Here is a 24872-nt window from a genome sequence, read left to right as displayed (position 1 = left end):
CCAAAAAGAATTCAATAGGCTCAAAGGGGGTAGCAAATAGATATTTTCTTTTTGTGAAGGGAATATGAAAGATAGCCATTTATCATATCAAATATGGATACCTTTACTGAAAGCAATTCTCAAGAGAAGATTTTTCTCTTTGATTTTGAATTCATTTGAATATCTTATAAGCATGATGTTACAATCATTTCATTTCTTTTCATTTTTCTTTTGCTATTTTTTCTTTTTTTTTCTTTTAAAAAATTTTTTTTTTACAACTCAAGCTCAAAGTATATCATCTTACTACATCAAATGAAGTTCCAATGTAAGAATCTTCATTTTTACAACTAACACCAGCAAATAAAATCAATGCCATCTAAAGGAAAGGATATTAAGAAAATTGGATAATTTGACTTTATGGTAAAATGTCCCAAGATGTGGACAAAGGAAAATTCTAGGGTAATGAATGAAAGAGAAAAAGAATTTTGCAATCAAGGTGTCAAAGAGGGATATTGAGTGGATATGGTCTTTTCAATAATTTTGCCCCAAGGAAGAATTGGAGAGGTATGGCTTTGTGAAGAAACAGGGGTAATATTGTATTTAAAATAGTCTTAACACTTATTAAATTACCATAATCTAGAATCTAAGAAAAAGCCTTGTGTATTGGCTTACAAAGATTTTGTAAATTTCATAGCTTATAGCCTTAATGAAGATTATTAGCATTGAAATCCCTTTAGGTCAAATGAAAATCAAGTTTGTGAAATTTAGGAAGTCAAGCTTTAATATTGGTGTAATTCTCAACTAAATTAGAGTACAAATTGTTTATAACTGGGTATGTTCATTCTTGACAATAATTACCAATTCTCTCAAGATTATTTTCACATGTAATGTAAGAAATGCAGACAAAATTGAAAGCACAACTTAGGCAAAACTCATGCGTATGTTAAAGTAAACTTTACACAAAAAACTCAAAAATTTGAACCACAGATTGTTTGATACTTCAAATCCAAAAGAAAAGCTATTGTACAACAGATTTCTTTTGCTTCATGAGCTTTATAGTCAAAGTGTCATTATTGATGAGTTCTTCAATCTTCTCTTTCAATTGCCTACATCTTTCTATTAAATGTCCAATTATCCCTATGTGATAATCACGTCTACAATTTGGATCATAGCTTCTTGCTGATGGATTTGGGATTGTTTTTAAAGATATAGGAGTAAGAAATTTATGTTTTATTGGTAAAGGCAAAAAGTCAAAAATTGGAATTGAAATTCTTTTTTGATTATTCCTTGATGCTTTTTACTTATTCCTTGATTGGGTACCAAATTGAGTGACAGAAGCATATATGGGGATGCACAGGTTGACAAGGATAAAGATTTTGGTAGAGGTTATTTATAAAAGGATAATAAAGTGGGTACATAGAATAAGGCTAACATGAGGTGAAGCTTCCAACATGTTGCCCTTCTTAAATCACAACATGAGCATCTTTTTCCTTCTTCTTTGGTGAATCATCTTTCTTTGCATCATTTATACTACTTCTTTTAAGTTTGTAATTCTTGATTGCATTCTCTATCATCTCTCCATAAATCACCATATCAATAAAATTCTTGTGGCATTTCCAATCATTCTTTCATAATACGGGGCTTTAAGTGTATTGCTAAACAAAACTGTGGCCTATTTGTTAGTGAACGGTGGTTGACCTTGGGTAGTAACATCCCTCTATCTCTAGGCATATCTATTAAAACTTTGTGCATCTTTCTTTTCCATTTTTTGTAAAGACAAACGGTTTGGAACCAAATCTATTACGTGCTTGTATTGTGTAATGAATGCCTTAGTAGTTCCCTTCACCCATAGATATAAGACTTATCTAATTAAACATACCACCTTGAAGCAGATCTAATGAGGTTGTCTTGAAAAACATAAATGAGCAGCTTTTCATCATGTGCATGTGTAGCCATCTTGTGGTAGTACATAGTGACATGTATTATGGGGCATTTGATTTTATCATACTTTTTGAATTCAAGCACCCTAAACTTGGGTGGAATGACCGCATCAAGAACTAAACATAGTTCAGTAGTATCCATTGAATAATAAAAATCTATCCCTTCAATAACTTGGGGCTTTTCTTCAATAAGATTCATTTTCTATTTAAATCGAAAACTTTTCTTAGTTTTTACTATGTTTGTCTTTAGTTTCTCTCATTCCTTTGGATCATTTAGATTATGAACTTGAGTTAGATCCAAAATAGAAGCCATGTGAGTAAGAGTAATAGTTAAAGGCATGTCAGTATGCATGTAAGGGTAGCCTGTTGTAAATGGCATTTGATGTTGGGGCCCTTAAAATGTCTGTTTAGAATATGGGCCAAAACTAGTTAGGTATATTAGATCATCAATCTTTTCAACCACTGCTTTTCCATTGTTTAGATGCTTTAGCAATTCAGTCATATTTTCTAATTACCTCTTCATCTCTTTTTGTGCCCTTTCCATCTTTTAAAATTGAAGAGCTTGTTCATCTGTCATAATTCTAGCTTGATGCAGAGATTGAGCTATCATTGAACCTTGATTTACCATAATTAGGGTGTATATTTAGAGAGATGTTTGTAAAACCATCCTATCTTTAGTTTATGCATGAATGAATGCATGTATACATGAATGCTATACAAAGGATTCAATAATGTAAGTGCATGCATATACACTAAAAGAAAAGGGTTAGTATACATGATACATACAAGAAACAATATAAAGAGTTAGTATGCACATAAGATGTACAAGGATAAATTTACAAGTAGAATAAATGTCCCATTATGTATCCTACTTAGGATTTCCTAACAAAGGATAGGGCATGGCTCTAACTTAGGTTTAGATCCTTAAGATTTATTTATATGTTGAGTTCAAAGGTTTGACAATCTAAAGGTTCCCAAATTATTCCCTACATTGTCATCTATTATAGACTAGCAAGGTACCCTAATCCTCACCCACCATTATAGGCTTAAATGAAAAAGATTCAATTTGAGTGGGAGTTTTTGCTAGCTCACACAAAGGTTATCACCTCAGAAAAGTGTAGGTACTTGTTCTTTTTTAATAAAGGATAAAGTTCTGGTCTAGAACTTATGAATGAATGCAATAGTGGTATGTGCAAAGGGATATGCCAAATAATCAAATAAATTGGCGCATATAGAAAAATTAAAATCTACAAAATAAACAAATAGATTAGCATAAAAAATCCTAAGCTACAAAATAAACAAATAGGTTAGTACACATGGTAAATCATTACATAACAAAACCCATCAAAGCAAGGTTTAAGATAACAAACAACTAACTAATGGCTTGACTCTTTAACGTCCCCGCAGTGTTGACAAATTGTCATAATGTCTAGGTTAGAAAAATCTACCCATTAGACACAAAAAATCATGGAGTCACCACTAATCTTTTTTATCTAGGTATGATTGGCCACTTATGTAAATCTATCCTTTCTAAGGTTATCCTAAGTGTAAACTAAAGGTCCCTAAAAAGAATAGGTTCTGGTCTATATCAACAGAACTAAGTTTGGAAGTCGATTATGTATAGGGAAGGTTTTAGCATCCCATTACTCCATAATTGGTACACATTAATTATGTGTTATCTTTCCTAAACCTTAATCAAATATGGTTTTATCATGCAAATAAATCAATTCAAATCAATTTATTTATTTACAAAACATAGTGATACAAAAATTCTATCAAAATATTAAATAATCATGCAATCATGCAAAAATTATCATGCAAATATATTATAAATTATACCAATATCATCTAATAATATCATGCCTACATAAAATATTCATGCAAGAATGTCATGCAAATATATTAATTATTATGTAATAATAACAATCATGTAAATATACAAATATATTATCATGCTATAATATAAAATACCATGTAAATATATTAATAACTATTCATGCAAATATATAATCATGAAATCAAATATAATCACACAAATATATTATGTATAATCATGCAATTATGCACACAATAAATATAGAAATGTACAATTAAATATCATTCAAATATAATATTAATCATGCAATAACATATAATGTCATATCATGTAATAAATATAAAATCATGCAATAATAATAAATAAATAAATAACTATGCAAATAAATATATTAATAATTATTCAATCACACAAATAAATAAATTAATAATCATGCCATTAATAATGTAAATCTTGCAAATAAATATGCAATTAAATATATAATCATGCAAATAAAAATATATAAACCATGCAAATAAATATGTAATGTAGACACCCATTTGTGTCCCCAATCAATCGGATCGATTTTTATTACTGTTATTATTTTGTTATTAGTATTATTATTATTTTTATATTACATTATATTATTATTATAATACTATTATATTATAGTATTATTATAATATATTACATTACTATTATTATTATTATTATTATCATTATCTTATTTTTATTCTTCTTTCCTTTTTTACACAATCTGCATTTGAATAAGGGAGCTAAATCCCCTAAATTAGAGGGATCTAGTTTGCACAATCAAGGATCACAACCCAGAATCAAGTCAAAGGTTTTTAATTCAATCTAGAAAAATCAACAAGAACTTAGGCCTAAAAGCATGCTCAAGTAGAACCCAATCTAAGGACTCAAGCTTGGATTGGTTCTGTCTGATTTCTAAAGTTTCTATTATGGATACCTATAAATTGGATACAGGACAATTGAACAAGACACTGGGGGGTTATTGGTAAAAAATCTAGTTGTTACAACTCTGAAAAAAGGTTTTCGGACAATAAGGTTTTTGGGAATTTGGTTTTAAAATTTTTTTGAAATTATGGGTACGGATTTGGATTTCTGGGATTAGGATTGAAATTCTTGAAGGTTTTTAAAGGAATTTGGAAAAATCTGAAAAAATCTAGAAATTTTTAGGATTTTTCTGGGAAACTAGATTTGAAGGTTTGAATTTTTTGACGAGGTTTGAATTTTTTGATGGGATTTTGGTAACTTTTCCAAAAACTAGTAAAATTTTTCAATTTTCGATGGTGTTTTTGGGTGGGTTGTAAAGAGAAGGAAGAGAGAATCAAGGCTAGAGGGAGAACAGAGGCCTTCTAAAGAAAAACAAAGTTGACTTTTATAAGGTGCCAAAACAACGCCATTCTAAAGGATCCAGACTCATGCATAGACCAGTCGACTCACGTGCCAACCCGCGCTTCGACTTAACTCGATCATAGGTCTTCTTTTTTTTTTATTTTAATTTTAAATTTTAAATGTTGATTTCATTTTAATTTATTTTATATTTTGATTTTTTATCTTATTTTATTGGTTTTGATTATTTGTTTATTTTTATTAAGCAATTTATTATTTATTAAATATTTTATAAAAATTATTTTCCTAAAAAAATAAAAATAAATTCAAATAAATTTATGAATTCCACCAAACTAATGGAGAATTTTCATGAATTTAAATTTTATGGAATCCATCAAACTATTAGAAAATTTCATAAATAAATTTTTAAAAAATAAAAAATAATTTTTATCCTACCAAACTATTGGAAGAATACTTCCTAAATTAAATCTTATCAAATTATTAGGAGATTTAATGAACTTTCTCAAAAGAATAAAATTTTTAAAAATATTTTCAAATAAAATCTCACCATACTATTGGGAGATCTGCCTCAAAATAAATCCTATCAAACTATTGAAAGACTTTGCTAATTTTTTTGAATAAAAAATACATTAATAAATCCGATGATGGAACCTCTTTAGAGTGGGATACTAGTCTTCATGAATACTTTTGAGATAAGAGAATTATCTTAAATTGCTACTAAACTATTGGGGAAATTTTATGATTAATTTTCAATATTAAATATTTTGGTAAATAATAAACATGTTTAAGGCTTGGATAATTTGAAATCAAACTGGTACTATATTTTAGATGGATGCTATGGGGATGTTATAACCTTTCTCACACGTAACCATACTCCTGAATCCAAAATCTGGTTTCATATATTAGAATATACTATTTAAAGATACCTAAGTCAATCTCAGGACTCCTTTTTAAATGGAACAGATTCGATCAGGTAGTCAATTACACCTAAACAAAAAAGATTGGTGATGACTCCTCTAATCGATTTCTAGCGGTAGGTCCATAGATCTATACATTATAACAGTTTGGTGACTCCATTGGAGAAATCAAGAGTCAAAATAGTAAATGATTTCTTACTATCCAAGCCTTGCTTAATAAATTTGAAATTATTTTTTTTCCTATTTTTTTCTTTTCATTGCTTATATTCTGTTTAGTTATTCATTTATATATATATATATATATGTCATTCACTTGCATGTGCATAACGTAAGCTTTTCACTCGAGCTCTACCCTTAAAAGAGAGTGAGGTACCTATGCCTTCGTGAGATTTCATGTCTCCGTTTAGGCCTACAATATACTTCTACTCAAATTGAACTCTTTTCATTTGTAGCCTATGATGGGCGATAATCGGGGTGCCTTACTAATCTGTGATGAACAATGATGTAAGGAACAATTTGGGAACTTTTTAGAAGTAATCCAAACCATATATAGTTAACTTTAAAGGCCTAATCATAGGTAGAACCATGCCTTCCCTTATGTTGGAAAATCCTAAATAGAACACATGATCGGATGTTTATTTTACTTGTAAGCTTTTGTATTTTGTATGTTGGTCTTTGTATATTATTACTAACCCTTTTCTATTATCATGCATTCACATTATTTGATTTAATATAAGGAATATTTGCCATGAAATAATTTTAACAAGGAAAATTTCATTTGCATCGAAAGAAAAGCCTAGCAAAGTCCTCTACTGGCCTAAAAAAGGAGTCTAAAGAGTTGAAACTTGCAAACAAAAGACTAAAAAAAGAAGTCCAAACACTGGAACAAGAAAAAGATGGATAGAGGAGTTTGTACATTGACCTTAATACAACATAATCATCCACTAATCAAAAATTGACCTAACTTTTGCAAGAAAATAGATAATTGTAAGCAAAACTACGACAAAAGGGATGCAATGCTTTTTGAAGCATAAAGGCATATCCAGATGCTAAATGGAGTGGCAGTGGGAATTAGAGTGCAAATGAGGGTGTGACTAAAGAATGTGAACAAATAAAGGAAGCATATGTGAAGAAACATAACCAATTGAAGTCTCTGCTTGACCAAATCATTATGGCTATTTACAAAGCCAAGGACATGGTAGAAATGATTGAAAAATAGAAGGCAAGGGTGCCACCAGTGGGAGCACATGGTCAAAAATTAATAGATTTCCTTAATGAAATGCAAAGCTAGTATCAACGAGTTATGGACTTTTTTCCCAGTAAATTCTAGACTTTTCATGGATGTAATGTTGAATTTGGTTAAAAATGACTTTTAATTCAATAAAAAAAATTTTATAACAATTGTTTTGTAGTAAATTCTCTTTATTGCATTTTCCATTCATTCTTATGCATAATCTAAGGGTTCCATAGACATTATTCTAAATTTAGACATTGTAAAAAATCAAGGTTTAAGGATAGCTCAACACCAATATAATACTCAAGCTAGAGCCAAGAAAATAGAGTAGGATAATGCAAACCATTTCAAAAGGTTGGAAAAGGCTTAGAAGGTCATTAAAGGGAAACTAAGCAAGATCCTCTAAGCTCTAAAAAAAATAAACAAAGAAAAAGTAATGGAAGAAGATATTTCGCATGACGTTACTGGGTCATTGTATCCTCTAGGGTTTGGCTCACATTAGACCCAAACCACTTCAAATCTACAGCCACAACAGATCAAGTTCTCAAATTACAGTTACCCGAGAATGCCTTGTGCATCCAATCAAGGGAATGTTCAAAGTTATATTAATCTTATATTCACTAAAAAAGTAGTTGAGCCTATTGAAATCCCCAATCTGGATGAGACAAAAGAAAAAGTGAAGTTGTAAAAGACTACATCCTCAGAAGACTCTAAGACTGATCAAACCAGGAGCATGATTAAAAAAAGATTACAAGCTATTGAAGGAACAGATTTTTATGGCTTCATAGATGCTGCCAATCTTTATTTGGTCTCAGCTATTATGATTCCTCCAAAATTTAAAGTACCAAAATTTGAAAAGTACGATAATACTAAGTGTCCCATTACATACGTCACAATGTATTGTTGTAAAATGGTAGTGCACATTAGCAATGATAAGCTGCTCATGCATGTGTTCTAAGACAGTTTAACTAGGTCTGCTGTAAGGTGGTATGTTTAGTAGGATAAGACTCACATAAGATCGAGGAAAGATTTGACTTGATCTTTCATTAACCAATACTGCCACATCATAGATATGGCACTTGATTACCTTTCGTTACAAGGTATGGAAAAAAAACATCTAAGTCTTTCAAAGAGTATGCCTAAAAGTGGCAAGATGTCACTGCTCAAGTACAACCACTACTAACAGAAAAAAATGGTGCTATTTATAAATACTTTAAAGTGGTCATACTATGAGAAGATGATAGGGAATACAACTAAAATTTTTGCTTACATGGTGATTTCGAGTGAGATTATTGAAAATCAATCACAAGTGGTAAACTAGAAGAAGAAGAATCCTCTACTGCTAAAGAGATGTCTAAGAAAAATGAAAGTGAGACTCAAGCTGTGAGTTTCAAAGGGTAGCAATTCAAAAATTACCTTCAATCGATCCATCCCATATATCACCCTATTGTGAGTGATGCTTCTGCTTCACCCTACCAATCAACTACATGACCTTCTTATCCATCCACAACTAGGTCCTTTATTCATCCAACTACCTCAACAAGTGGTGTATATGAATCATAGAACTAGGAAAAACATACATTTGATCCTCTTCCCATAAGCTACATAGAACTATAAAAAGAACTTTACAAAAATCACTTGATTGTTTCCATTTTTGTAAAACAACTTGAACCTCCTTATCCCAAATAATTTTACTATTCACTGTGACTATCACTATAGGGTGGTTAGTCATTCTACCAAAAATTCTATCCCTTTGAAACATAAGGTGCAAAGTCTGATTAAAGAAGGGTTGATAAGCTTCGACACTAGTGAAAACACAGCACCTAATGTTAATGGTAACCCATTACTCAATCAACCAAGGACACTATTTTGGGAAGGCTGATTGAAACTGATTATCATCTTAAAATTTCTTGAGAATATGGATCTCTTTTATGTACTTAGATTTCATCTTATTTTTCATCATTTTAATAAAAGTGAATATTTAATGCATTTTCATGACATTCCTCTTTTGTGTGAATCACTATTATTAACTCTTACCTTCCCATACCTTTTTCTTATATCCACTATTTGATTCCAGATAATAAATGTTCAGACAATCATGATGATAATTTATGATTCAAATTTGAAAACATCATTCATGATGATTTGATTATTAGATGGAGATTATTGATTCATTGGGACTGTTGAATAAAAAAAAGATAAATCTGGTGAAAAATTTTGAAATGGGTGCAACACATGATCTTTGCAATTATTCATTCACAAGTTTGCTCTTAGTCAATAAATGTTCTTCATTAAGAGTATTCATGTTCAATATGAGAAATGGCCATCTTTCTTTTATTAAAAAAAAAGAGTAAAATTATACTTTGCTACCTTATTTGAGCCTGTTAAAAATTTCTTTTGAGAAACTCTAACCAAAAATCATCCCTACACTAGGGGCAAAGTTTGGGAAGCTTGTTTATCCTTAGTGATTTTAGAGGCAAAGTTCGTTTGTGCTCAAATTTTTCTTAAAGAATGATGAAAAGAAAAAAAAATGAAAGAGAAATTGATGGGGCAAAATGTTAATATATTTCACATGAAAAATAATTTTTGGTTTGATAACCCTTCAAATACAATTTGGGCTTATTTTATCAATTTCTTTGATAACCCCTCACCTAGCCTACATTACATCCTTTAAAGTTTATTTTGATAGAATGTGAGTACTAGAATTGAAGAATCATGAATTGAATTAAGGCAGATTTACCATTGGATTGTTTGAAACTTTGATCAAAATATCACTAGTGGATAAAAGAGAAAGAGAAATGAAAAGAAAAGATGAGAATGAAAAAGGAAAAAAAAAAGCAAAAAAGAAAAAAGAAAAAAAGGGAAAAAAAAGAAAAGAAAAAGTTGAAAAAAAGAAGACTTAAACTGAAAATCCGAAAGGCAGTTTAAGTAAAAATGAAAACTCGAAAAAACAACTTCATGTGAAAGTCTTAAGAATAAAAATGATTGGCTCAAAGATTGAGGATATTAATGGAATGTGTTTTTGAAAGAAGATTCTATGTTGGAGTTTAAAATTGTCTGAACAATCATTATTCTAGATTGGTTGACATCATTTGTGAGTTATGACTAGATGAGAAGAATGACATGGATCAGCTAACAAAATTTATTATGAGATTATTAATACTGAGAAGCTAAGTAGGAGTGGTAGAGTCTTGAGAACCTTATTATCATAATTGAAATTTAATGGCATTGATTTAGTAATATCTGCATTACATACAATGTGTATACATTTGCATCCAAGATAGGACATGTATTTGTATCTTTACATTATCACTTATCACTCATCTTTGATCTCGACTTAGTACAGATCATTTTCTTGACTTATGATTCAATCTCAATCATTTGATCTTGGCTCAATCCAGATCATTTTCTTGACTTGTGGTTCAATCCCGGTCTTTTAATCTTGGCTCATTCCAGATTATTTTTCTGACTTGTGGTTCAATCTCGATCATTCGATTTTGGCTTATTTCAAATCATTTTCCTGACTTGTGGTTCAATCTTGGTCCCGGTCATTTGATCTTGGCTCAGTCTTGATCACTTTTTTGACTTATGGTTCAATCCCGATCATTCGATCATGGCTCAGCCTAGATCATTTTCCTCACTTGTGGTTCAATCTCAATCATTCGATCTTGGCTCAATCTAGATCATTTTTTTTACTTACGGATCAATCTCGATCATTCGATCTTAGCTGAGTCTAGATCATTTTCTTGACTTGTGTTTTAATTTCGGTTGTTTGATTTTGGCTCAATCTAGATCATTTTTCTAACTTGTGTTTCAATTTTGATCATTCGATCTCAGCTCAATCCAAATCATTCTCTTGACTTGTAGTTTAATCTCGATCGTTCAATCTTGACTTTATCCAGATCATTTTTTAGACTTGCGATTCAATCTCGGTCATTCAATTTTGGCTTAGTCTAGATCATTTTTCAAACTTGTGATTTAATCCCGATCATTCGATCTTGGCTTAGTCTAGATCATTTTTCAAGCTTGTGGTTCAATTCTGGTCGTTCAGTCCTGGCTCAGTCTAGATCATTTTTCAGACTTGTGGCTTAGTCTCGGTCATTTCTGCTTACTAATTTGATTCTTATTTTTGAATCGAAACAGGGATGTACAAGGAAGGGTAACTATAGATATCCATCTATGTCTGCGATCAATCGAATCGATTTTTATTACTGTTATTATTTTGTTATTAGTATTATTATTATTTGTACAGTATATTAATTATTATTATAGTATATTACATTATAATTATAATTGTAATAATAATAATAATAATAATAATAATAGTAATTATTATTATTATTATTATCTTATTTTTTTCTTCTTTCTTTTTTTTACACAATTTGCATTTGAAGAAGGGAGCTGAATCCCCTAAATTAGAGGGATCTAGTTTGTACAGTCAAGGATCACGACCCAGAATCAAGTCAAAGGTTTTTAATTCAATCCAAAAAAATCAGCATGAACCTAGGCCTAAAAACATGCTCAAGTAGTACCCAATCCCAGGATTGAAGCCTAGATTGGTTTTGTCCGACTCCTAAAGTGTTTACTAAAGATGCCTATAAATTAGATACAAGACAATTGAACAAGAAATGGGAGGAAATTAGTAAAAAATCTAGTTGTTACAACTCTAGAAAAAGGTTTTCGGGCAGTAGAGTTTTTGGGATTTTGGTTTTAAAATTTTTTGAGAATTTTGCATTTGGATTTGGAGTTCTAAGGTTAGGATTGAAATTTTAGGAAGTTTCTAAAGGGATTTGGAAAATTTTAAAAAAATCTGAAAATTCTAAGATTTTTTTAGAAAACTATGTTTGAAGGTTTGAATTTTTTGGTGAGGTTTGAATTTTTTTTATGGGATTTCAGTGATTTTTCTAGAAATCGATAAAAATTTTCAATTTTCAATAGTGTTCTTGGGTGGGTTCTAGAGAGAAAAAAGAAAGAAGCAAGGCTAGAGAGAGAGAAAGTAGAGGGCTTCTAAAGAAAAACGAAGGAAGTTGGCTTTTATAGGGTGCCAAAATAACGTCATTCTGAAAGACCCAGACCTGCGTATAGACCCGTTGACCCGCGTGCCAACCCACACTTCAACCCGACTCAATTGTAAGTTTTCTTTCTTCTATTTTAATTTTATTTTTTGATTTCATTTTTGATTTATTTTATATTTTGAGTTTTTCTTTTTTTTTAATTTTATATTTTATTTTACTGATTTTTCTTATTAATTTATTTTTATTGAGCAATTTATTTTTTACTAAATATTTTATAAAAATTATTCCTGAAAAAATAAATAAAAAATAAAAAATCTTTTCAAATAAATTCATGAATTCCACCAACCTAGTATAAAATTTTCATGGATTTAAATTTTATAGAATCCACCTAACTATTGGGAAATTTCATAAATAAATTTCAAAAAAATAAAAAATAATTTTTATCTTACCAAACTATTAGAAGATTGTTTCCTAAATTAAGTCTTACCAAATTAATGGGAGATTTAATGAACTTTCTCAAAAAAATAAAATTTTTAAAAAATTTTCAAATAAAATCTCACCAAACTATTAGGAGATCTGTTTTAAAGTAAATCTTACCAAATTATTGGAGGACTTTACTATTTTTTTGAATAAAAAATACATTAATAAATCTGACGATGAAGCCTTTTCAAGGTGGGACATTAGTTTTCATGAATATTTCTGAGGTAAAAAAATTATCTTAAATTGCTATCAAACTATTAGGATAATTTTAGGATTAATTTTCAATATTAAATATTTTGGTAAATAATAAACATGTTTAAGGCTTTGATAGGTCGAAATCAAACTGGTACCATTATAGACACCCAATTTGGTCTAGGCCCGGATCAGTTGGGCCTGGTCCAAATGGGTAAGCCCAATTTGACTTTTATTTTGTATTTTATATTATTTTTATTTTTATTTTGTATTTTTTTCTTTGTATTTTATGTATTTACTATTTATTTATTTATTATTACTATGTATTAATATATGTATATCTTTATTTATTTATTTTTTCTGTTAATATTTATATATGTATTTTATTTAGTTATATATTATTATTATATTATAATTTATTTATTATTATTATTATTATTTTATTTATCTTGTAATATTGTTGATTTATCTTATTATTATTTTTAAATTATCTGTTAATTTTTTTTATTTTATTCGTTTATCTGATTTTTTTTCTTTTTTTTGGGGTTGAGATTGAAGGCTTTGAAGAATCTTACCGTAAATGGAGATTCAATTAGAATCCAGATTAGATTCAAAGATTGAATCTCCATCCAAAAAAAGAATAGGGATTGATCAGAAACTCTTCTGATCAATCACTATAAATAGGTACTGGAACAGAAGGAAGAAAACACCGAAAACAAAAGGAAAAAGAATACTGGTTGAGAGCAAAAGAGATACAGAGAAAATTTAAAGGCTAGGAAGGTTTTGGTGCGTTTAGAACAGCTCTAGGAATTAGCAAAAATTTTTGAAGAGTTTTTTAGATTTTTTTTCTGGGAATTTCTGGAAAAATTTCAGATTTCGGTTGAATTTTTCGACGAAAATTAAATTTTCAAGTGACTATTCTGGCCAAGTTTGAAGTTTTCGGCCAGCTGCCTAGGTTTCGGTGAAGATTCCTAAAAATCGACCAACTTTTCGGTGAACTTCCGATGAAAAACCAAGATTTCGATAAAAATTTTCAGAATCTGGTGAATATTCAATCGGAGTTCTTCGATCGTTTTAGAGAGAAGGGAGAGGAAAAAAAAGAAGAGAGATAGAGGGGAGAAGGTTTCTACTAAAAAAATGAAGGAAACAGCCTTATATACCCTCCCAAAACGATGTCGTTTTTGCGTTAAATAACCCAGAAGATCTGCGTGTTTTGCCAAGATTCGACCCGACCCGAGCGTCGACCCGCTTTTTGACCCGCACGTGTTCTGCCTCCTCGAGCTGTTAGCCAAGCTGAGTCGACGTCCCGAGCCGCTTCTCAGAGCCGTTTTTCTTCCTTGAGCCGAGCCGAGCCGTTCTCCGAGCTGCTCCAGGTTTTTTTTTATATTTATTTATTTTATTATTAAATTAAGATTATTTAATGTTCTTTTATCTTTATTTCTTTTTTATTGTTTTTACTTTTCTTTATTTTTGTTTTATTTTTTTATTTTATTTTCACTTTCATTTTGTTTTATTATTTTATTTTCTTTAAATAAAATCCAAAAAAAAATATTTTTGGGGAAAAGTTGAAAGTATCAATTTTCTTTAAAGATAAATTTTCAAAGGGATTTTTGAGGAAAAATTGAAAGTATCAATTTCCCTCGAAATTAAAGTTTTCAAAAACAAAAATATTTTCAGGGAAAAGTTGAAAGTATCAATTTTCCTTGAAAATAAGCTTTCCACAAAAAAAATATTTTGGGTAAAAATTGAAAGTATCAATTTTTCCTGCACAAAAACAATCATTTTTTTCTTCCTTTTTATTTTTTATTTTTTTTAATGTTAAATAATCCGACGATGGAGCCTCTGCAAGTGAAATAGTAGTTTTTCTTGCATACTCTTGAGGTGAGAGAATTTTTTCAATTTTCTGCTAAAAGTATTAGAGTCAATTGAGAATAATTTCCAATAATTAATTACTTGATAAAATTTTAAGGCTCATTAGATAACACAAATTTAAGTTGGTACCATCTTTTGATGGGCATTGTGAGGGTGCTATAACCTTCCTCACACGTAACCGAACTCCCGAACCCTGTTCTGGTTAGTAGACCTGAACCTATTCTTTTAAGGACCCTTAAACTTAGGTGTTCCCTGCAAGGATAGATTCCTTAGGTGGCCAATCGTACCTAGATAAAAAAGATTGGTGACGACTCCCTTAAGTCAATGTCTAGTGATAAATCCTCGGATCTAGACGTTATGACAGCTTGGTGACTCCACTGAGGACTTTGAGAGTCAGGCTAGCAAATAATTTGTGTTATCCAAAAGCCTAATAAAATTGAACCTTGTTGTATATATGTGTTATTATTCATTCATGTTTATTTGCTTTGTTAATTATGTCATTCATATGCATGTGCATAACATAAACTCTACACCCGAGCTCCGTCCCTCTAGGAGGGAGTAAAGTACCTATTGTTTTCGTGAGGTCTAATGCCTCCGTAGTGGCTAGCAAAATACTCCCATTCAAATTGAACCTTTTTCGCTTGTAGCCTGTAATGGGTGAGGATTAGGGTACCTTACTAGTCTGTGATGGACAAGGATGTAAGGAGCAATTTGAGGACCTTTAGACTTTGACCTTAAAATCGCATATAGTGAACCTTAAGAGCGCCTAACCTATAGATAGAGCCATCACTCTTCCGTTTTAGAATTGACCAAAAACATAGGATTCATCCCTTTTACTCTGTGTGATGTTTAAATTTACTTAGTTATTTATTCTTTTTTGGGTATACTAACCTTTTTCTTACTCTTTTGCATTGGTTCATATGCATGTCATAAAGTTGCATAAAGAATATTTGCTTGAAAAACGGTCTTCAACAAATTTTTTTATGGACTCCACTGAACGACTAGTTTGTTCTTCATCCGTATTAGCACATTCTGGGACATCCAACGAAATACTTCATCGAAGAAACCAAGGCCCAGTATGAACAGATCAAACAATTTTATGGCTATAATTCTAAGATGATAAACTCAATGTAGATAAAAGTTTTTTGGAATAAATGAAATCTTTTAGTTGAATATTGTTTTTAAGGCAAATGTTCTTTGCATACATGCATTCTTTCATTCATTGCATTTTCATTCATCACACTTAATAAAGTAACCATGTGATAGTCATTTACTAATTCTAAGATATGGTACTCAAGGTTCAAGGATAGCTCCATCTAGCGAGAACCCTGCCCGTCGATATAACATAAGATCTAGAGCAAGACAAATGGAGCAAAAAAATTCTCATAGATTTGAAAAGATAGAAAAAGCACAGGAGAAGATTGAAAGTGAGTTGAGCAAGATTTTGGATGCTCTTAATAACTTGAATAAAGAAAAAAGAGTTGAAAAAAATGCAAGCCAACAAGTTCCCCCATTGCAAGAAATGGCTGACCCTTTATATCCTCTAGATTTTGGCCCACCTCAAGCCCAGTCTGCTCAAGAGGTTCCACCGTAACACTTCACATATCCAATATATCCTGGAATACCATCAGCTTTCAACCCAGGGCATTATAATAGCTATGTAAATCCTGTCTTTACTGAAAAGGCAGCAGAACCTATTCCTGAGCTAGATGATTTAAAAGAGAAGGAGAAAGAAAAGATAAGTGTGAAAACTCAAGAAAGCTCTAAGATTAGTATGCTAAAGCAAAGGCTACGGGCTGTGGAAGGATTTAGTTTTTATGGGTTAGTTAATGCTGTTGGGCTCTGCCTAGTCCCCGATGTGGTCATTCCTCATAAGTTCAAAGTACCAAAATTTGAAAAACATGATGGTACAAAGTGCCCCAGAACTCACATCACAATGTATTGCAGGAAGATGGCAGCTCATGCTCATGATGAAAAACTATTAATGCGTGTCTTTCAGGATAGCCTTACTGGCTCTGCGGCCAGATGGTATGTTCAGCTGGACAGGACTCACATTCGTTCTTGGAGTGATATGGCACATGACTTCATCGATCAATATCAACATATTATCGATTTTGCTCCTGATCGTTTGTCTTTACAGAATCTAGAGAAAAAGGCAAACTAGTCTTTTAAAGAATATGCCCAGAGGTGAAAGGATATTGCTTCTCAAGTACAACCTTCTTTGACTGAGAAAGAGACTACGGTGCTATTTGTTAGCAGTTTAAAACCTTTCTATTATGAAAAGATGATAGGGAATGCAACGAAAAATTTTACCGATATGGTAATTTCAAGAGAAATTATTGAGAGTGCCATCAAGAATGACAAGCTAGAAGGAAATGAAGCATCTAGCAAGAGAGTCCCGAAGAAAAAAAAAACTGAAGCTCAGGCTATGAGCTTTGATAGACAACAATTTGGAGGCTATCCACCTTACTCATCACCAGAATATCTGCCCTATTACCCTACTGTAAATAACACTTTCCTTCACCTATACCAACAATTTGCACAATCACCATACCCTCAAACATATCAAACCCCTCATAGGCCTCAAAATACCATGTATAGTCCTAACACTCAGCCTACCCCAAGACCCCAAAATCGCCTAACTAACCCCATTGGTGGTTTGCGAGACCAACGAACTACCCGTGAGAAACCTATGTTTGACCTAATTCTAATGACTTATACAGAATTATATAAGGAGCTTTACAATAGTCATTTGATTGCTCCAAGTAAATTGGAATCCTTCAAGCCACCTAACCCCAAGTGGTATGATCCCACAGCCCACTGTGACTATCATTATGGGTCGCTGGTCACTCCACCAAAAATTGCACCACCCTGAAACACAAAGTACGACGTTTGATTAAGGATGAAATGATTTGCTTTGATACGGGAGGGGTGACTGCATCGAATGTTGATGGAAATCCTTTGTCGAATCATAATGTGAATGCTATAAGTGAAGATGAGGTGGGACTTAATCAAGAGGAGTTTGTCCGCCAAATTATGAGCTGAATAATTAGAGTGCCATCGAGATGCCTGTGACTTTTGATACTAATACAATATAATTGTAACATCTCAATAGCTATTGCCCAAGGCATTAGGGTGATCTTTCTTGTTTGGGCCATTCATCATTTATTATTTTTAATAAAAATTAAGAAGGATGCATTTTCATTCATTTCTTCTTGTGTCTTCATTATTTCCATCTTTTTAAGCACATCTTGCCAACATATCCCATTTCATTCAATTTCAGGTCTTTAAATGAACATGAAGATAATCATGATAACAATCAAGAGGTTAGCTTTGAGAATTCAATTAACACTGATGAACTTGACAATGAAGAGAATTTTGAAGAATATGTTATGCCTCCGGACCTAATGAGATTGATTAAACATGAAAATAAGCCAATTGAGCCTCATCAGGAGGTAGCGGACTTAGTGAATCTGAGAGATGAAGAGAATAAGAAAGAGGTCAGAATAGGCACTTCACTTTCATCAGGAGATAGGCAACGATTGGCAGACCTACTTCAAGATTTGTAGATATATTTGCTTGGTCTTACCAGGATATGCTAGGGCTGAGCACAGAGATAGTGGAGCACAAATTATCCCTAAAGTCAGAATGTAAGCCAGTTCAGCAGAAACTGAGACAGATGAAGCTCAAAATGCTACTAAAGATTAAAGAAAAAGTGAAGAAACAATTTGATGTAGGTTTTCTACAAGTGGTTAAGTATCCAGAATGGGTAGCCAATATAGTCCCAGTTCCTAAGAAAGATGGAAAGGTACGAATGTGTGTAGACTATCGGGACTTAAATAAGGCTAGCCTAAAGGATAACTTTTCTTTACCTCATATCGACACACTGGTAGATAACATGGCTAAGCATTCGATCTTCTCTTTTATGGATGGTTTCTCAGGGTATAATTAGATAAAGATGGCTATAGATGATATGGAAAAGATTATTTTTGTGACTATGTGGGGAACCTTTTGCTACAAAGTCATGCCTTTTGGGTTAAAGAATGCTGAGGTAATATATCAAAGGCCATGGTAACACTCTTCCATGACATAATGCACAAAGAGATCGAGGTGTATGTAGACGATATGATTGCAAAGTCTTGTGAGGATGAAGATCATGTCACTAGCCTCAAAAAGTTATTTAAGAGGTTGAGAAAATTTTAGCTCAAATTAAACCTAGTCAAGTGCACCTTTGGGGTAAAGTCAGGGAAGTTGCTAGGCTTTGTGGTCAGTGAAAGAGGAATTGAAGTCGATCCAAATAAGATATGGGTCATTCAAAATCTGTCACCTCCCAGCACACCAAAAGAAGTTTGAGGTTTTCTGGAGATATTGAACTACATTTCTCGGTTTATCTCTCAGTTTACTTACAAATGTGATCCCATAATTAAGCTTTTCCGTAAGAATAATCCTCAGAAATGGAATGAAGAATGTCAAGAGGCATTTGATAAAATTAAGCAATACTTATCGAACCCTCCAGTATTGGTGCCACCTGTTCCAGGGAAACCTTTAATTTTATACTTAACTGTATGTGAAAATTCAATGGGATGTGTGCTGGGACAGCAAGACGAGGCTAGCCAAAAGGAAAGAGCTATTTACTATCTAAGTAAAAAGTTCACTAAATATGAATCCAAGTATTCTTCATTGGAGAAAATGTGTTGTGCATTAGCGTGGACTACCAAAAAACTTAGACATTATATGCTCTATCATACTACGTGGCTCATAGCAAAATTGGATCCAATTAAGTATATCTTTGAAAAGCCTTCTTTGTCTGGGAGAATTGCTAGATGGTAAGTAATGCTCTCAAAATATGATATTATATACATAAGCTAAAAAGTAATAAAATGGGGCACTATAGCAGAATTTCTTGCAGATTGTGCTACTGAAGAGTATGAGCCAATAAAGCTGAAATTCTCTTATGAAGACCTAATGATTATTTCCTAACTAGAAGAAGAGGAGCATGGAGAAAAATGTTAGAGAATGTACTTTGATGGAGCTACCAATGCCTTGGAGCATGGAATTGGGGCAATTCTGATCTCTCTAGAAGAATAATACTACCTTGTAACAGCAAGATTAAATTTCAATTGCACAAATAATATTGCTGAATATGAGGCATGTGTCATGAGCTTACAAGCTGCTATAGATAGAAGGGTGAAAGTACTAAAAGTGTTTGGAGACTCAGCTCTAGTTATATATCGGTTGAAAGGAGAATGGGAGACGAGAGATTCAAAACTCATTCCATATCATAAGTATATTCTAAAGTTGACGAAACAATTTAAAGATATACAGTTTGACCTCTTACTTCGAGAAGAGAATTTGATTACTGATGCATTGACTACTCTGGCTGCAATGATTCGAATTAATGATAATACTGACATTCAGCCCATCAAGTTAGATGTTAAGGATATACCAGCTTATTGCTTTAATGTAGAGGGAGAAGAAGATGGAAAGCCCTGGTATTATGACATCCTATAGTATATTAAGGATTAGCAGTACCCAGTGCAAGCAACAAAAAATGATAAAAGGGTCATCCGAAGATTGGCTATGAGCTTTTTCCTAGATGAATATGTCATGTACAAAAGAAACAGGGATTAAGTATTATTGAAGTGTGTAAGTAAGATTGAAGCGAAGAGAATCATTGAAGAGGTACATTATGGAATATGTGGGGCACATACCAGTGGACATATGATGGTGAGACAGATCATGAGAACAAGATATTACTGGTTGATAATGGAGAATGATTGCATTGATTACGCTCGTAAATGCCATAAATGCCAAATATATGCTGATAAAATCCATGCTCCGTCATCTACTTTACATGTTATGGCACCATCATGGCCATTCTCAATGTGAGGCATGGATGTCATTGGTCCAATCACCCCAAAGGCTTCTAACAAGCACAGATTCATTTTTGTGATGATAGATTACTTCACAAAATGGGTAGAGGCAGCATCATATGTAAGTGTGACACGTTCTGTGGTTTGTAAGTTCATAAAGAAAGAAATCACCTATAGATACAGACTTTCAGAGAGAATTATTTCAGACAATGCCAAGAATCTAAATAGTAAGATGATGCAAGAAATATGTGTTCAATACAAGATCAGGCATCATAACTCGACACCATACCGTCCAAAAATGAATGGGGCAGTGAGGCAGCCAATAAGAACATAAAAAGGATTTTAGAAAAAATGATCGAGACTTACAAAGATTGGCATGAGAAGTTACCATTTGCATTGCATGCATATCGAACGTTAGTTCGCACCTCTATTGGGACAACCCTATTTTTTTTGGTTTATGGGATGAAAGTTGTACTACCAGTAAAAGTAGAGATCTCCTCTTTGAGGGTTTTAAAAGAAGTTAAGTTGGAAGAAGCTGAATGGATTCGAGAACGTTATGAGCAGTTAAATTTCATAGAAGAAAAGAGATTAACTGTACTGTGCCATGGTCAGTTATATCAAAGAAGAATGATGAGGGCTCATGATAAGAAGATTCAGCCCCGTTGCTTTCGAGAAGGAGAGTTAGTCTTGAAAAGAATTCTCCCAATCCAGCACGATAGTAAAGGACAATGGACTCCGAATTGGGAATGACCGTATATGGTGAAGCGAGTTTTTTCGAGTGGAGCGCTGATACTGACTGAGATGGATGGAAATGATTTACCCCATCTTATAAATTCTGATGTTGTAAAGAAATACTATGCTTGAAAAAATGAAAAATGAAAAATGAAAAAAATGAAAAAGTGAATAAAAAGGAGGACTTAAGGCGAAAAACCTAAAATGGCGGTTTGAGTCATAGGGGGTTTGTCTAAGTTAAAAACTTGAAAAGGAGAATACAGCATCGAATTTAAAAGTTAGATAAGGAGAATACAGCATCGAATTTAAAAGTCTACTGACATGGAGGCCAGTAAATTTGGAAGAGTTCCAAGTTGTTAAGTACATCAGAGGGTTGGGTTTTTAGAAAAAACTTTGAGATATGTTATCATGATCATCTGATTATTCATTTTTAGACTTTTTCCCCACACTTATCCTTGTAATTCTTTCTTGGCCAAAGTTTGCCAACATTTTGTTAATAAAAGACATTTTATTTCATTCTTTGTGTCTTTTTTTTATGATTGTTTCTCAACCATTCATATTCCTTTCTTCTTAGTACCCCACCATGGAAGAAATGTGCAAATGCATTCTTACTTTTTGAGTTTGAAATAATGATTGATGAATGAATAACAATATGAAAAGATTTTTACATTACATTGACTAAGTCAAGAGTGATAAAGGCATAATCAAGATGTTCAGTTCCTGATTAGGACATCGAATCTGGGAAGAGATTTCTTACAGGAATAATGTGAGTGGAAGAGACAATTAAGAGCTACACTAGCTTAATCTTAGAAGAGCAGTGTAATTGGATCTTTGAAGAATCAAAAGGCTTGATGCCCAAGAAAAAAGCTTGAGAAACTTGAGTACTATACATTGAATAGGAATTAATTAGCCAACATCTGCATAGCAGGTATTGAAATTCATATGCATTGCATAGCATAAATTACTTTCAGGAAAGTATAGTATATAAATTTAAAAAGCAGGGGTGTTCCAACATCCCACATAGAGAAGACAGATATGAAGATATTTTACAAATTTGAGAAGAAACTTGTCAGGTAAGTTCCTAATCCTTAAAATAGGATGTCTTTTGGTATTAGGGTTGATTTATAAGACCTTTGGGCATAATCTCCTGAAATTCCTTCAAACACAATTTTCAACTCCTTTGGACATGATTGTCAAGGAGCAATTTATTTTTTCAAAGTCGTGGTGCCTCTGTTAGAGGAGCAATTTACTTTTCAAAGTCGTGGTACCTCTGTTAGAGGAGCAATTTACTTTTCAAAGTCGTGGTGCCTCTGTTTAGAGGAGCAATTTATTTTTTCAAAGTTGTGATGCCTCTGTTTAGAGGAGCAATTTACTTTTCAAATTCGTGGTGCCTCTATTTAGAGGAGCAATTTACTTTCCAAAGTCATGGTGCCTCTGCTTAGAGGAGCTTTGGTCAAAAACAAAAAAAAAAAAAAATTGTCGAGTTGAGTCTTGATTGGGTGTCTACGTCTTTACGTAATTTTTGTTTCATAGAAAATGTGCAAAGAGGGGCAACTGTAGACACGCAATTTGGTCCAAGCCCGGATCAATTGGGGCTGGTCCAAATGGGTAAGCCCAATTTGGCTTTTATTGTATATTTTATATTATTTTTATTTTTATTTTATATTTTTTCCTTTGTATTTTATGTATTTACTATTTATTTATTTATTATTAATATGTATTAGTATATGTATATCTTTATTTATTTATTTATTTTTTTCTATTAATATTTATATATGTATTTTATTTAGTTATATATTTATTATTATATTATAATTTATTTATTATTATTATTTTTTATTTATCTTGTAATATTGTTGATTTATCTTATTATTATTTTTAAATTATCTGTTAATTTTTTTATTTTATTCGTTTATCTGATTTCTTTTTTTTTTTTTTGGGTTGAGATTGAAGGCTTTGAAGAATCCTACCGTGAATGGGGATTCAATTAGAATTCAGATTGGATTCAAAGATTGAATCCCCATCCAAAAAGGAATAGGGATTGATCAGAAACTCTTCTGATCAAACCCTATAAATAGGTACTGGAACAGAAGGAAGAAGACACCGAAAATAGAAGGAAAAAGAATACTGGTTGAGAGAAAAAAGATACAGAGAAAATTTAAAGGCTAGGAAGGTTTTGGTGCGTTTAGAACAGCTCTAGGAATTAGCAGGAATTTTTGGAGAATTTTTGAGATTTTTTTTTCTAGGAATTTCTAGAAAAATTTCAGATTTCGATTGAATTTTTCGGCGAAAGTTAAATTTTTCGATGACTATTCCAGCCAAGTTTGAAGTTTTCGATCGGTTGCCCAAGTTTCGGTAAAGATTCCCAGAAATCGACCAACTTTTCAGTGAACTTTCGACGAAAAACCCAGATTTCGACGAAAATTTTTAGAATCCGGTGAATATTCAACGGGAGTTCTTTGGCCATTTTAGAAAGAAGGGAGAGAAAATGAAGGAAGAGAGAAAAAGGAGAGAAGGTTTCTGCCAAAAAAATGAAGGAAACAGCCTTATATACCCTCCCAAAACGACGCTGTTTTTACGTTAAATAACCCAGAGGATCTGCGTGTTTTACCAAGATTCGACCCGACCCGAACGTCGACCCGTTTTTTGATCTGTGCGTGTTCTGCCTCCCCGAGCTGTTAGCCAAGCCGAGCCGAGCCGTTCTCCGAGCCGCTTCAGGTTTTTTTTTTATATTTATTTATTTATTTATTATTAAATTAGGATTATTTAATGTTCTTTTATCTTTATTTCTTTTTATTTTTGTTTTACTTTTCTTTATTTTTTTTATTTTTTTAATTTTATTTTCACTTTTATTTTGTTTTATTATTTTATTTTCTTTAAATAAAATCCAAAAAAAAATATTTTTGGGGAAAAGTTGAAAGTATCAATTTTTCTTAAAAATAAATTTTCAAAAAAATATTTTTGGGAAAAAGTTGAAAGTATCAATTTTCCTTAAAGATAAATTTTCAAAGGGATTTTTGAGGAAAAGTTGAAAGTATCAATTTCCCTCGAAATTAAAGTTTTCAAAAACAAAAATATTTTCAGGAAAAAGTTGAAAGTATCAATTTTCCTTGAAAATAAGCTTTCCACAAAAAAAATATTTTGGGGAAAAGTTGAAAGCATCAATTTTCCTTGCACAAAAACAATCATTCTTTTCTTCCTTTTTATTTTTTATTTTTTTTTAATGTTAAATAATCCGACGATGGAGCCTCTGCAAGTGAAACAATAGTTTTTCTTGTATACTCTTGAGGTGAGGGAATTTTCTCAATTTTCTGGTAAAAGTATTAGAGTCAATTAAGAATAATTTCCAATAATTAATTACTTGGTAAAATTTTAAGGCTCATTGGATAACACAAATTTAAGCTGGTACCATCTTTTGATGGGCATTGTGAGGGTGCTATAACCTTCCTCACATGTAACCAAACTC

This window comes from Durio zibethinus, chromosome 27, assembly GCF_047325235.1.
Source record: "Durio zibethinus cultivar Kanyao isolate XHJ-2024 chromosome 27, ASM4732523v1, whole genome shotgun sequence".
In the NCBI taxonomy this organism is placed as follows: Eukaryota; Viridiplantae; Streptophyta; class Magnoliopsida; order Malvales; family Malvaceae; genus Durio; species Durio zibethinus.
This window is presented reverse-complemented; position numbering follows the sequence as displayed.